At 37.6% G+C, this 15,561-nt stretch overlaps 1 long non-coding RNA gene across 1 annotated transcript in view; it reads left to right on the forward strand.

Moving 5' to 3' along the window:
• LOC110219001 (uncharacterized) overlaps nucleotides 1-15,561 on the forward strand; it is an 84,032-nt gene that overhangs the window by 19,460 nt on the left and 49,011 nt on the right. The window contains exon 2 of the long non-coding RNA XR_002327476.2: nucleotides 4,475-4,572. This is a non-coding gene — a long non-coding RNA (uncharacterized LOC110219001). The remainder of the gene's footprint in view (nucleotides 1-4,474; nucleotides 4,573-15,561) is intronic.

Genomic DNA, 15,561 nt, shown 5'->3' on the forward strand with positions numbered 1-15,561 from the left:
TTTGTCAATATTAGGGTAGTCAGAGGGAAAAATTATATGTATGTATGTATATATATATATATATATTATATATATATATATGTGTGTGTGTGTGTGTGTGTGTGTGTGTGTGTGTGTGTGTGTGTGTGTGTGTGTGTGTGTATAGAGAGAGAGAGAGAGAGAGAGCGAGCGAGCCCACAGGGTGAGTTGAAGATGAACAGTTGATGTCTTTAGAATAAAATTAAGGGGTGCCAGAGGATTATACTGGGAGAAGGAGAAAGGGAAAGGTAGAAGAGGGTAAATTATCTCACATAAAACAGACAAGAAAAGGCTTTTACAGTGGAGGGGAAGTGGGGGAAGGTGAGAGGAAATGAATGAATCTTATTCTCATCAGATTTGGCTTAAGGATGGAATAACATACACACTCTGAGGAGGGACAGGGTCAAAAGAGAGAATAAAATAAATGGAGGGCGGGATAGGAGTAAGGGAAATATAGTTAGTTTTTTACAACGTGACTACTATGGAAGTCTTTTGCATGACTACACATGTATATCCTGTATCGAGTTGCTTGCCTTTTCAATGAGGGTGGGTGGGGAGGGAGAAAGGGAGAATATTTAGAACCCAAATTTTTATTAAAAAACGTTAAAAATTGTTTTCACATGCAACTGGGAAATAAGATACAGGCAATGGCGTATAGAAATCTATCTTGCCCTACAGGAAAATAGAAGGGGAAGGGGGTAAGTTGGGGGGAAATAGAAGGGAGGGCAGATTAGGGAAAGGGGTATTCAGAATGCACTCCAATAATCCCATCCCACATACCTGGTATAAGTGGGGGGAGGAATGAGATGGGGAGAAAATTTGGAACTCAAAACCTTGTGGTAGTGAATGTTGACAACTAAAAATAAATAAATTAACAAAAAAAACCCTTTGCTTGTAGCTGTTTTGATATCATTGTTTTCTTTTGAGTCTGTGTCTTTATCTTGCCTATAACCATAGTAAGTTGTAATGGTTAGGGTTGTTGTTGTTGTTGTTGTTGTTTTTGTTGTTGCTGTTTACTCATTTTCCCTGCCTATTTTTGACTTTTAACTTTATATTAACATTGGGTTATGCTCCTGCTTTGGAGAGGGCCTTGTCTTAAGCTTCAGATTTTTCATGCCATGTTTTCAAAGCTAGTTCTGGGAGTCAGTAAGTTTTTTGTGCTTCTAAATTGGTATGATCTAAGGAAAGGAGTAGTCACTGCTCCACTGGCTTGTGTTCTGATCTTTACCCTAGAAGGGACCTTGTTCCTGAGTAGCTACAAGTGCAAGCCTTCCTCCCTGCAGCAAAAAGTACTATTACTCCTTTTGGCCCTGGAACTGTGACTCAAGCCTCTGCTTTCCTGGGGCTGCCAGGGCTAGTGGTCCTTTCTGCTTTGAACTGAGACTAGGACCCCTGCTCCCTTGAGAGTGATCCCAAGCACTCTTCTTACCACTGCCCTGGCCCCTCCTCCCCTGTGGCCTCAGAGTGCTGTTGATTGTCTTTGCCCTGAACCTGTGACCCAGAAATCAGTAGTTCTACACCTAGTGCTAGCAACTGGTCCCTTGTCTGTTTCTGACCAATTTTTCACACACACACCCCGCCCCTTACTCTCCATGGTCTGGGAGCTTGGGAAGCTGCTGTTGCCACTGTAATAGTCACCTCCAAAGCCTGCTACTGGCATTTTGGCACAGTCTGCATTGTACTCTGGAGCCAAGCACCACCAAGGTGTGGCAAACCTTTCCTGCTAACTTCCTTGAGTTGTCTTGGGCTGAAAAATTGTTTCACTCTGACCTTTTCGTTGGCTCAAACACTCCAGAATTCTACTTGAGACATTATTTTAAAGTTGTTTGGAAGGAAATTTGGGAATATTCAGGTGAGTTTCTGCCTCTACTCCACCATCTTGGCTAAGAACGCATATTTTGAGGAGTTCGGAATGATATTTTAGGTAGTAAAAGAGACACAGAAAATTGGATGAAATAGTCTAGTAAAGAAAGGGAGTTCAAAAGCAATTGAATCCAATCCACAACTGAACAATAATCCCATTTACAGTACCACATACCTGACATAAGTGGACCTATAGTTTTTTGTGAAAACCAGCATTGAAAGGGAACCCTCTACCTTATTAAGTAGTGTATTTTGCTTTGGCTTAGATTTAGATTTAGTTACTGGGAAGGATTGTTTATTTTTTCCTTTTGTATTGAATCTGCCTCTCTAAAACTTAAGCCAATTAATCCTGTTGCCCTCTGGGGACAAATGGAAGTTGAATCTCTCTTTCAAGTAACAGTCATTCAGATACTCAAAGACAGCTACTTTGTCCCCCTTACATCTTCCTCCCCCACCGCCCCCCCCCCCGACTAAACATTCCCTGCTCCTTCAACTAGTACTCATATGGTCTTAACTCAAGGCTCTTCATCATACTGATAAGCTTTTCTTGTGATGCCCTGTACCTTATTAGTCTCATTCTTAAAATGTGGCATCTACAGGTAAACACAGTACTCTAGCTATGGTCTCACCAGGGCAGGAGTACGGGAAAAACTCTGGGTATAAAATGAAAAAGAATCCACTGATCCCTTAAATTGTCAGAAGGACACTAGCGATGAACCCCATCAGCTTTTCTATTTACTATTCAATAAAGGGTATTTTAAATATTAAATAGATTGCAACTTTAAATGGATATAAACAAAATTTATATGGATGTGAAGAGATTTAAAAAATTCCTGTGGCCAGAGTTATATAGTACCATGAGAAAAGCTATGTGTCAGGCCAACATGAGAATTTACATAGTGGTGTAAGTGATGGCCCTGGTTACTGTGGTCATGCCTGAATGAAGGCTGATACAGTGGTTGCTGATGGAAGCAAAGCAGGCAGTAACTTTATTAAATTGTTAATGTTCTTCAAAATAAGTAGGCACATGGGCTTATGGATTATGAGATAGCCAGCATTTCAAACAACCATAAAAAGTACTAACAAGCCCTTATATAGGACCCCAAGGCCCAAGTAGAGTTTCTTATCTGGCTCCCTAAAGGGACCTTGGATTTGGAATTCTATTGCTGAATTCTTTCTATGGTTTAAAAAAAACTCCAGTTTGATGAAGGTGCACATTTTCACAAAGTTGTAGGTTGGGAAAGGGGAGAGAGAGAGAGAGAGATACTAGATAGTATAAAAGTCCAGATCTTTACAGGCAAGTTTCAATTATCCATGCTTAATAGAAAAGCAGCACAGATAATGAAAGAATCACAGATAACATAAGAGTGATTTGTGCTTAGTTTGGGTTTTGGAAGACATTCCATGATGTTGTCTCTAATTGATTACTTTTTGTGAATATGTAACAATTATTGGCCACCAAAATTATTGTGGGCAGTAGAGAAAGCTATCTTGACCTCAATTTACATTTTACCAGGTGGAAATGGTTATTTAATCTTTTACAGTATTCTGTCATAACTTATGGAGATATTAAATGATATGTTAATATTGACTTGGAAGCTCAGAATTCTATTCTAAGCTCTTTATTTTTCTTTCATTTTCCCCTTTAATTTAATCTCTCATTTCATTCTTTATCTCTTACTTCATTTCTTCCCTTCAACTTTTGTTAAAATCCTTGGGGCAAACCATCTTTTCTCTGAAGCTCTGCTTATAGTTATGTGGTTACTTTCTTCTGGGTTTTAATCTTAGGCTTTTATTAACTCACAGTATTTGTTACTTGTGATTACTATTTTCTTCTATATTTTCAGATTAAGTTTTGTGCTTGGGGATAGTCTTTGAGTGAGGCAAGGCACATTCAGTGAATAGGCCTCTTTAAGGAGTGAGTCAAGGGATGGCCCCTTTAATTAAAAAAAAAATCAAACTGGGAGGGTCTTCTTGCTGGCCAAAAGAGAAATAGTTACTATTTACATTCACTCTGAGACAGGAGGGCCCAAAATAATAATCATTAAGCAGTGCTTGGGCAGGGACCTATTGTCAAATCCTGGAGATCCTGAGTGAATTAGGTTTAAGGCTTGGTCTTTGAGAAAGAAATCTAGCCAGTAAACCTCAAGTTAAGTAGGCAGCTTTGGGGCATGTAAATTTACCTTTCTTTGGGCAGAATACGCTCAGATAAGGGGAGTGGAGGAAGGGGAGGGAAGGGAAGAGAAGGAAAAGGGAGGGTCGGGGGAGAGAGGACAAGAGAAGTTGCCCAACTAGAACTAGCCAGCTGGGTCCCCATTCAGACAGCTCTCAGACAACTCACAGGTTGTGATTTGTCCTTCATTCTTGAAGAGGACCATGACATCAGGGAGATGATGACATGACTTGCAGTTGACTTTGATTTGAGTGAGGGAGGGCTGTGCAAAGTCACCAGCCTCATTGTCTCCCACTGCATCCTGGGTCATCTCTAGTACTGCTGATCGATATCTGGACACTGGACCCAGATGGTTATGGAGGAGAAAGTGAGAATTAGTGATTCTGATCTAGGGTGTTTTTTTTTCCTTCTCTTTGCAAGATCATCTATCAGGCTCCACTGATGAAATTCTAACACTTCTGAGTGGAATGTTGAAGATCAGACTTGGTACATAGCCCTCCCAGGACTGGTGCCCAGGAGTGAGTATTTGGCCTTTGCTGCTCTCCCAACACCCCATCAGTCATCCAGCCTTCTCTCAGTGTTTTGATCAGTATAGCTCCAATCTCTGCCTGCCTGTGCAGTGACCTCTTGGGGCCAGTCACGTCTCTCAAGTCTCTTCTGACAGAGCTGAGATGTTTTCGGATAGAAGATTATTGTAACTGATGCTTGCTTGAAATAGCTGCTGTTCAGAGCACTTGGCTGGCTTCAGGTCATGCAGATTCTGTTGCAAGAAATCCATTGTCAAGAAACTTAAGTACCTGCTGAAGTGGTCCATTTCATTTTTGAAGAAATTCTAATAATTAGGAATTCCTTATTAACATTAAGTAAGAATTATTCTGCTTGCAAATTCCATCCATGAGCATTCATTAGTTTTGTATTAACCTACAAATCGAGGCATTCTTGTCACATCATCATCATAACTTATCATTATATAGCACTTTACATTTCCAAAGCATTTTGCAAAATATATTTATTTTATTTGAGTTTGTCAGTCAATTAATTAATAGTTTTTTATTAAGCACTCACTAGTTGTCAAACATACTAAAGTTCAGATACAAAGAAAGGCAGAAACACAGTCCCTTCTACGAGGAAATCACATCCTAATGGGACCACAACATACAAAAAAAGAAAAAAAATGTGCTTTGAGCTTCTAAACAACTCTCAAAGATAGGTACTGCAGATATTACTCCCATTTTACAGATAGGGAAACTGAATCACAGAGAAGTTAAGTGACTTGCTAGGGTTACACAGATTCTAAGTGTTAGAGGCAGAAATGGAGCCTAGCTTTCCTCACTATATGCCACCATGATAACCACTATTTCATCACCACAGTTCAGGACTCTTAATGCCTGCATCAATGGACAGTTAAAATAAGTGATATAAGAAAGTGAAATCTAATGACATTATGATGCCTAACAACATTATAGGCATGTGATGGTCATGTGCTTATTACTTTCTTAGTTCCTTCAGAAGGAGAAGGATTCTTGGGTCATGTGTATATCAGAGGAAGTAAGTTCATTTTACTTAATGTTTATTAGACAACTTATTTCATTTCCCCCACAACACTGTGTTAAGTAGGAATGTATCACATTATTCCCATTTTAGAGGAAAATAAGTAAAGAAATAAAGTTGTTAAGGAATATTCAATTAGTGACAATGTCAGACCTAGAACTCCATCCTGAATTTTCATTGAACCACACTGTGTTCTAGGTATTAATTAGAATGTTCAAATAAAAATGGTCGTTGGAATAGAATTTCTCAATCAAAGTGTGTTTAATTATAATTACATGTTGTGAAAACAATGGTATATGGCTCAGTGCCACATGCAATCTCTAATTATGTCTTCCAGTTAAGGCACTACAGTGTCTTAATTCCAGGTTATAGATATAAGTATTTTTCATCAGCTTATAGAAAAGGATACAAATCAGAAAAAGTTTTTCATTTATAATGTTGACTTTCAAGCACTACTCAATAAATTTCACATGAAATTATTTTCTCCAAATGTCCTAGCATATAGAAAATATTTTCTTAAGAAGAAATTGTCTTTAAAGTGAAGGGAAACTTGGTCCCTGACTTGCATCATGTGGAATGAAGGTTAATGGGATAAAGTACTCAAAATCATAAGCTAACTACAAGAAAGATATATTAAGGGGTTTCAACACATTATGGTTAAAAGAGTTCAGTAAGTAGAGAATTCCAGTTTTGCCTATTGGAATATATGTTTTATATTTAAAATGCTGACGTCAGAGGATACTTACATGTATTTTGTATAGAGGTTATATCTTGCACCTAAAATGATTTAAAGAAATATTATAATAGGTTAAAAAGTAATTATGTAAAAAATAATTAGAAAGGAGATATAAAATGATGCTGACCAGCTCTTCACTATTTCCCCTGATAATCAAAGAAATAAACATTTTAAGGTGTTGAATATGGAGAATATATCATAAAGTGTTATCATTTGTTAATTTATACTCCAAAACTTCAGAATTAGTCATAATTTCAAATGGTATGACCTAAACTCCACATTAGCCTTGGAGGAAAAAATTGGCTAAGACAAATTAATAAACAAAATTTTTTTCTCTCTCCCTCTCTGTCTCTGCCCCTGTCTCTCTTTCTTTCTTTCTTCCCCAACCGATATTACCCTTTGGATAAGAAGAATAAATGTTCTAATGTAAAATGATTCTTTCATTTACAAAAGCACATCTTAAAGTACTATTGCAACAATGTTTGCAACTCTATGTAATTACAAGGAACAAAAATATTTTATTTTCTTAATTAAAACTGCTATTTAATTCCTAATGAACTTCCTCCTGAATTAATAAATGTCCCTTTATTTTAGCAAATATATTTTCCACTATTTTTGTTGTTGTTCAGTCATTTTAGTCATGTCTGACTCTTTGTGACTCTGTTTAAGGTTTCTTGGCAAAAATACCGTAGTGCTTTGCCATTTCCTTCTCCCATTCATTTTACAGATGAGGAAAGTGAGGCAAAAAAGGTTAAATGACTTGCCCATTATCACATAGCTGGCAAGTGACTGAGGCTTGATTTGAACTTAGATCTTATGACTCCAGGTCCAATGTTCCTTCTATTGAACCACCACGTGATTCATTTTTCACTGTAAGAGTTGTTAAAAAGGCATATGTAATTGTTGTGAAATTCTTGAGGAATTTGGTAAATTCCATTCAATTCCATTAATTTTTTTAAATAAATGTTCCTGATTTTTATAAAGTTTCTATAAGATCTTAACTGGAGACTGGCAGCTAGGTGATGCAGTGAATAGAATGCCAGCCCTGGAATCAGGAAGACCTGAGTTCAAAACCAACCTCACACCCTTCCTAGCTGTGTGACCCTGGGCAAGTCACTTAATCCTGTTTGCCTCAATTACTCCATCTGTAAAATGAGCTTGAGAAGGAAATGGTAAACCACTTCAATATCTCTGCCAAGAAAACTGCAAATGGGGTCACCAGGGGTTAGACATGACCAAAACAACTGACCATCACTGCCAACAAAAAGCTGGAGGCTAGAGGAGATACTAGATGGCCCCCTTAGGCATCTTCTTGTCCTGTAATTCTGTAAAATTGTCATCTAAGTGCAAGTAAATTTTAATTTCTGAAGGATTTCAAGAATTTGCCTTAAATTCCTCAAACACAAAGTGGATTCATTTTGTATGAGTATCTATTTGCATGAATCTAGATGACCTGTCAGTAGATGGGAATACAAAACCAAACAAAGTGGTCTGGTAATGTAGCTCTTACAAAGTGTCTGTGTGGCCCAGTGATTAAAAGTGCTCATATAAAATGTAAAAACACGGTTCCAGACATTATTAGCCCCACAATTAAGACCTTTGTAAAGCAGAGAGAAAACAACTGTTTAACCATTTAAAAATAGGGTATTATGTTCTGCTTACATTGAAAATTCTTCTGAAGGGGTTAGACCCTTTTTTTAAAACATTGCTGTCAACAGCAGCCAGTTTGACTGACAGCCAGTGCTCCCAGTTTGACTGACACCCAGTTCCCATTCATTGTGTGCTAAATTGACGATTTCAAAAAAGGAAGTGGGGGGGAGGAATAGGTGACTCCTGTCACACAGAAAATCAAGAAACTCAGAGCCAGCAATCCCATGGGAGACTTGCTGCTTTGGAAATGATAGGGACCCACTTCTCCTTCTAATGTTCAGGCCTCTCTCTCTCCCCACACTCCACGTCTCTCTCTCTCTCTCTCTCTCTCTCTCTCTCTCTCTCTCTCTCTCTCTCTCTCTCTCTCTCTCTCTCTCTTTTTGATAGGTTAAATGTAGTCATGGGAATAACTGCACTCTGTATGGTGTTTGGAGCAGCCACCACACTGAGAGATAGCTTGCTATTAGGTCACAGTTTGAATCTAGATTTCAGGGGAGGGTAGAAAATTATGGCTTTTGCCTTAATTAGAATAGTCACCATTTAAGGAAATAAGCTAAAGTGGGGGCAGTTAATTTAAAGATTTTAATGAATAATTAATGTCATACTATTTTCTTTTTAAAGAAAACCTCAAAGCAGGGATAACCCCTAGACCAACAGAAGAAGCTATTAGTATCCCTTCAGGTGTGTGGACAGCTTTGGGAGGTGAGAAATATAAAGAAAAGTAGTTCAGGCTAGCAAATTGTCACAGTAGTGGTTGGTTCTTAACAGAATCTAAGATCAAGTATTCAGCTAAACAGGGAAGAGTTCACATCCAGGGACATCAATAAGCTAGGGAGTAGTGGGAAAGTTCCATGAATTTAAGACACCAAGCTTAGGGTGGTCACCTAAGGGAAGGACGGACAACAGCCAGGCATCCAAAGACATGAAGTCAAGCAGGTGACAGAATCATAGTACCTACTTTACAGTTAGAACTGGAAGAGATCTTAGAGGTCAACTAGTCCGATCTTATCTCATAAATAAAGAAACTAGTGTCCAGAGGAATGAAGTGACAGAGGTGGTGAGTAATAAAAGAGGCAGAGTTTGAACCCATGACTCTACCTTATAGTAAGGAGTGCCTGGAATGATTCTTATGTTGAGCTGCATGCCACCTCTGGTTAAAAGAACATCATCTATTGACAACTGCCTGAAGCTGGAGATACCAGGTCTTTGGCAAAGGGAGAGTTACTGAAAGGCTCTAAGGGACATACCCAGAAGATTAAGTTCATTTCAGAGATGTCAAACATCAGGGCGGTCAAGGAGAGAACAGAAAGTTCTTTGGAAAGCCTTTGAAAAAATAATAATTTCCACTAATAGTACTTAAATGACAGAATAATTCTTAGTTAAATTTCATCTCACTTAGAAGTGTTTTGAAGACTCAGAAACCAAACAAAACCTGAGAAATTTCTATTCTCTGGAATATCTAGAATAGGAATTATTCTATAATTTTTTTTTTAAGTTGCAGTAGTATATGTTAAATGTTTTGCTGATGCTGAACATAGCAGATGACTTTAAAGATCAGATGCTGGCAATAAATAAGATATCCCCTGACTTTAGGATGGGCACTTTTAGGGGTACACTCATTCTTTTAAGGAGGCCAGGGTTCGAATAAAAGATTTGTGCCAGGCACTGAGGAAGGTTGAGGACAATCCTTTGGACTTATTAATGATAGAGAATAGTATAATAACAGAGAATAATTAAGGTACATTTATACCTGGAGCCTGAGAACAAATTCCTACTTAAGCTTCACATCACATCACTTATTACCTAGTGTCAGAAACTGCAGTTGTCAGGAATAAAATGGAATGTTCTACTTTCAGGAGGGAATTTTAAAAGAAATGATATTTGGGAAGGGTTGACCCCAAGGATTTAATTTTTAATGCCTTTTTTCTTTTTATGGAAGAAAAACTATCCTGATACATGAAAAAATAACATGATTATATTCCATTTCTGAGTTATTATACACAGTGTTTTTTTCTTTGTCTATGGAGTTTCAAAGAGAAGTTCAGTCAATAGAAATAAAAATGATTTGACACCAGCTTAAAACCTCAATGTCAACAGATATTATAAGTGCAACTATGCAGTCACTGTGCTAGATAGGTGCTGGGAATACCAAAGACAAAAGTGAAACAATCCTTACTCACAAGGAGTTTACATTCTAATGGTAAAGGTGATGATGTGAACTAAGATAATTATTTATTGAATGTATACAAAATGAATACAATATAATTTGGGGAGGGTGTGTACTAGTAGCTAGAAGGACCAGGAAAGACTAATTTAGAAGATTCATCTTCAAATGAGTCCTGAGGGAAACCAGAGATTCTAGGAGGGAGAGATGAGGATGAAGTGCATTCCAGGCATGGCAGAACAGCTAGTGCAAAGGTACAAAAATAGGAAATGGAGGGTCTTACCTCCTTATCTGTGAAACATCAAGTACTCAGGATTGGTGCATTGTAGCACCTTCAAAGAGGAGAATAAGATATCAGAAAACTAGAAAAGTTAGAAAGGAACTGTGGGTAAAGAGACAGAAATGTCAAAAAGGAGAGTTTATATTTTGATCTTAGAGGTTATAGTGAGACACTGGCTTTTATAGAGCTTTAGGGATAGGATAATATGATACGTCTTGAATTTTAGGAAAATCCCCTTAACAGCCAGGTAGAAAAGAGGTAGTAGAGTGGGAAGAAGCTTGAGGCAGGCATACCAAATTAGGAGGCTGTTATAGCAGTTCAGATGAGAGGTGATAGGGGGCTGAATTCAGTGGTGGCTGTGTCAACGGCCAGAAAGGTACATATTCAAGAGATATTGTAGGGGTAAAAATGAGATTTAGCAACTGATCAGATGCATAGTGTCACAGAGAATGAGGAGTCAGGGATGTTATTACAAATTAGAGGGATTTTTGGAAGGATTGTAGTGGCCTTGACAGTACTTTAGGAAAGGGTGAAAGAAGGCTATGGTTGGGATGGGTATAATGACTGTTGTTTCGGACATATTGAGCTTGAGGTGCCTGAGGGTCATCCACTTTGAAATATACAATAGGCAGTGTGTGTTGCAGGACTGGAGATCCATAGAAAGTCTAGGACAGCATCAAAAGAGTCTTCCCACATACTTTTCTTTGAGGCCTGGAAGTTTTGGTTTGTTTTTTTTTTCATGTTCCTTCATCTGGTTGCTTTCTCAGGCAGAATACTGAGGAAAAATGAAGAAAAATATATGTGCTAATTATGAAGAGCCCTGTGGCTCTTGGAAACTGCCTGGTCAATACATTGCATTATGATGCTTTCTAATTATATTTAACACAGAAAATCTTGGAGTTTCAATGAGGATCATGTGGATCCTTTGAACTGTTGGACCAGAGAACAAGTTTCTCTAGCTCAATCACTTCTCTTAAGTGGTGTAAGAGATATTTGAGCCCCCTTATCATTTGATGTTGTTCAGTCATTCAGCTGTGTGCTACTTATTGTGACCATGTGGGCCATAGCACACCAGTGCTGGCCATGGAGTTGTCTTGGCAAGAATCCTGTAGTGATTTCATTTCCTAAATGAAACTGAGGCTATTTCCATCTCCAGTGGATTAAGGCAAATAAATGGAGATTATGTAACTTGCCCAGGGTCACACAGCTAATGGGTGTCTGAGGCCGGATTTGAACTCTTCCTGACTTGGGGTCCAGTGCTCAATCCACTGAGCCACCCAGCTGCCTCAGCTGACCTTCTTATTTACACTATTGTAATTCACGAGGATCCTGCTCACTCTTTCTCTCTCTCACACTCAAACTCACACTTGACACAGACACACACATACTTTAGGATAGCAAGTCTGAGACTAGCCAAGTGACCTTGTGCCACTCACAACCTCTATCTGCCTCACTTTCATCAAATGTGAAGTGGGGATTATAACAGCATTTACTTGCCAGGGTGTTTATAAGGATCAAATGAGATGATATTTGTGAAGCACTTATCATAGTAGTCAGCACATAATAGGTGCTTAAAGAATGTTTGTGTATACAAATTATATATACATATGTATATGTATATGAGAGAGAAACAGACAGACAAGACAGAGACAGAGAGTCAGAGAGAAGACAGAAATAGTTGTATGTATGTATGTATCTATATCTATCATCTCTCTCTCTCTCTCTCTTTCTCTCTCTCTCTCTCTCTCTCTCTCTATCATAGTCACAAGGTAACCTTGTATACAAAGGCACTAGTGGGAGCAGAGGAAAGGCTTCTGGTAGAAAGAGATCCCTTGCTTTCCTTTCATTTCTCTCACTACACTGGCCAACAGGAGAGCTCAATGTCTACTTCACTCTTCCAGCTCCTGACCATTGAAAATGGATGGAGGTTTTCAACAGCCTAGAAGCAAAACAAATTGCAGCTCATGTGACCAAATTGGCTGGTTATATTTCAATCATCAAGGCAACTTATATTACATGGGATACCATCTAATCAAGAATTTTGCTCCTAGATTTATCCCATTGATAGCATCAGAATCATTGAATCTCAGTTGGAAGGAAACTTCAAAGTCATCTGCCCTAATCTCTCATAGCTAAGTAGTGCAGTCTACAGTAGTGACCAAAACAGTTGCCTCTATTTCTCTTAAAGGCTTCTAGGGAAGGTAGTCTACAACCTCCAGAGCCAATCCGTTCTTTGGAACAGTTCTAATCATTTGGAAGGGTTTTTTTTATATCAACCTCTGAGACCTGCAACTGCTCCCTATTGACCTGATCTCTGTCTTCTGGGGCCCGTCTGGGAACAAGCCTAGTTCCTTTTCCACATGACAGACCTTCAACACCTGTGATAACAACAAAAAATGCGTCATCTCTAAGGTTTCTTTTCTATAGATGATATATCTCCCAATCCTTCCATTAATCCTTTTGTGACATGGTTTTCAGTCCCCTCACCATCTTGGTTGCCTTTCTCTAGAGACAATTCAGTTTTTCAAATTTCTGAAATAAGATACCTATATCTGAATACAATATTCCATATGTAGCAACAAGTCAACAAGATGGCTGCCATGTCATACTACTGAGTCATGGTTAGCTTGTGTTCAACTAAAATCCCCAAGTTTTCATAAAAATTATTGTGGCTTTATGTTTTTCTCATGTCTCAGTAATAATATTCTTGACAAAGAAAAAATTTTGATGATTGTGCTTTCATGCATATTTATTTGTTTCTATTTATATTGATATACATATATATCCATATTTACACATAAATGTCCACAAAAGCAAATTACTACATGTGGTATATCTGTATCAATACATTATTACATATTACATATATACCATACACACACACACACACACACACACATATTTATGGTGATGGAATAATACCAATATGTACATATATTTATGGTGACTGAATTAATATGCATTTAGAATTATGTAGTGCTAAATTGGATATATTTGTGTGATACTCCTTACTCTGTGATATGGTCCAGGGAAGAGAAGAAACAATCCTACCCCTAGTGATAAGTTAGCAGCTGTTTAAATGCTGCTCCCTGCTTGTCGTGCTTTGAGGTTTTCCTTGTAGAAACCAGCAAGATGAATAGTATTTAAGAACATCAGCAATGGACTGCAGTGGCATTTGCATCCTGGATTATTCTGTTAAATTCTTACTTTGGCATGTTGTAACCCTCTTGTTGAAATATTTATAATTGCCTGGTAATGTGGGAAATAAGCAATTTATTCCTATAATCTATGTTCATGTTTTGATAGGAAAAAAAAGAAACCTATAAATGAGTAGGTACTAATAAGATTATGGGCTGTTCTTATCTTGTCATAATGACTAGTAACAAATACTTGCATCAGGTTTTGGTTATCCAAATATTCCTTATGAGAAGTGGCTGAGTGGGTTTGATGTCTCTAACCTTGCAGCAATGTTTTATTCTATTGTTCCAGTGATAGACATGTAGAGTAATACAGTCCAAAGCCTTCAGGCAACGTAGGGCTGGAATGGAATATTTACTACTTGTATAGCATGTTGTTTCTGAAGCTTCTAATTTGGGCATGCTTTAGTGAATACAATCATAATAATGTGGTGAGATTTCACCCCTAATTTTCAGTGGAAGGATTATATGATGGTGATTATTTTCAGCCATTTATAGAAAAACGGGAAAATGAACCCAAAGTATCACTTAGCTTCTTAAAAATATAGTACAAAAGAAAATAGATTTTTGTGCAATAAGGCCTCTAAGTTTAGAGGGGAGAAACGAGGATGGTAGCAAACTATGATTGCAATTTTAGGACAGCAAAGTTTACATTTTGACTTTTATATAACACAGTGAAAAGGTTTACACATTGGCTTAGTTATTTTTATATTTAACTCTAAATGTTTTTTTCCCTTGTTTTAAAATTCCTCTTTGCTGGATGCAGAAACATGTTGTCACAGTTGCTACCCGGAAACCTTGGGATACCATCAAAAGGGCCTTACTGCAAATTAGAATTATTTTAATTTGATGAAGGTATATTAAAAGATTTCACTATGCATATCTGTCAGCATCTTTTACCTGGTTAATATTCATTAAGAAGAAACTGTGCTAATGTAAACAAGCTAAACAGAATTACAAATAACAAAAGAATACAATGAACATTATAAAACAAACTAACAAAACCTTAGCATCCTCTACAAGACTATACCACAAAATTCACCACTTATGCTCTTTTGCTACCACTGTTAGCCAGCCTGCCATACACACCTGTATTCCTGGATCAACAGAATGTTGAGAGAGATGAGACAAAGTTTACATCCAACTCCCCCCACCCGACTCCCAACACCCATGCAAATAAGGTAGCAGCCTCTGGACAGTTTTAAGATCTCTTCTAATTTTCTGCTTTCAAAATTTCAGAGGCAGCTCTCAATATACATCCTGGTTATTGTTGTCATTGTTATTGTTATTTTCTTTTAATATCCTTTGTGTTTTGATGCTATTTCCCTTTCATGGTACAATAGAACTTCCTTCATTAAGCAAAAAAAAAACAAATGAAGAAGGTTTTTATTCTTTTGTTCTTTAGTTATTAGCTCTAACAAAAGCTGGCCCAGCCAGTGAAATTCACAGGTTTAAAGGAAATACTGACTCCATTTCTATTGAATCCCTGATTCCTTTGTACAACCAATATTCGTTGAGGGCTTTACTATGTGTTTTCTCATGAAATGATCACAGAGCAGTATGGTGTAGTAGAACTTAGACCTCAATTTCCTTATCTAGAAGATGAGGCAATCAGACTAAGTGATCTCCAAGATTATTGTTAGGGAAAAAAAATATGTCCTTTGATTTGATCTTCCTCACTCCCATGGTTCACAGCCAACAACAAATTGACACAAAATTAAAGGAGGCATACGTAGCTAGATCTATCCAAACATTTTAAAGGTAGCTTAAGTTTTTTCACATGAAAATTTGCTTCTGTGCCTTCCAGGGAAAACTTTACTAAACAATTTATTAAAAATTGTAAAATATATATCTGGGTAAATTTATAAACTTTTCTCTCCAAATGAAATTCTATAGACTCCTTTAATTAAGAGAGTTTTTAAAAAGAGG

Source organism: Phascolarctos cinereus, unplaced genomic scaffold, assembly GCF_003287225.1.
Source record: "Phascolarctos cinereus isolate Bilbo 61053 unplaced genomic scaffold, phaCin_HiC Scaffold_4;HRSCAF=312, whole genome shotgun sequence".
NCBI lineage: Eukaryota > Metazoa > Chordata > Mammalia > Diprotodontia > Phascolarctidae > Phascolarctos > Phascolarctos cinereus.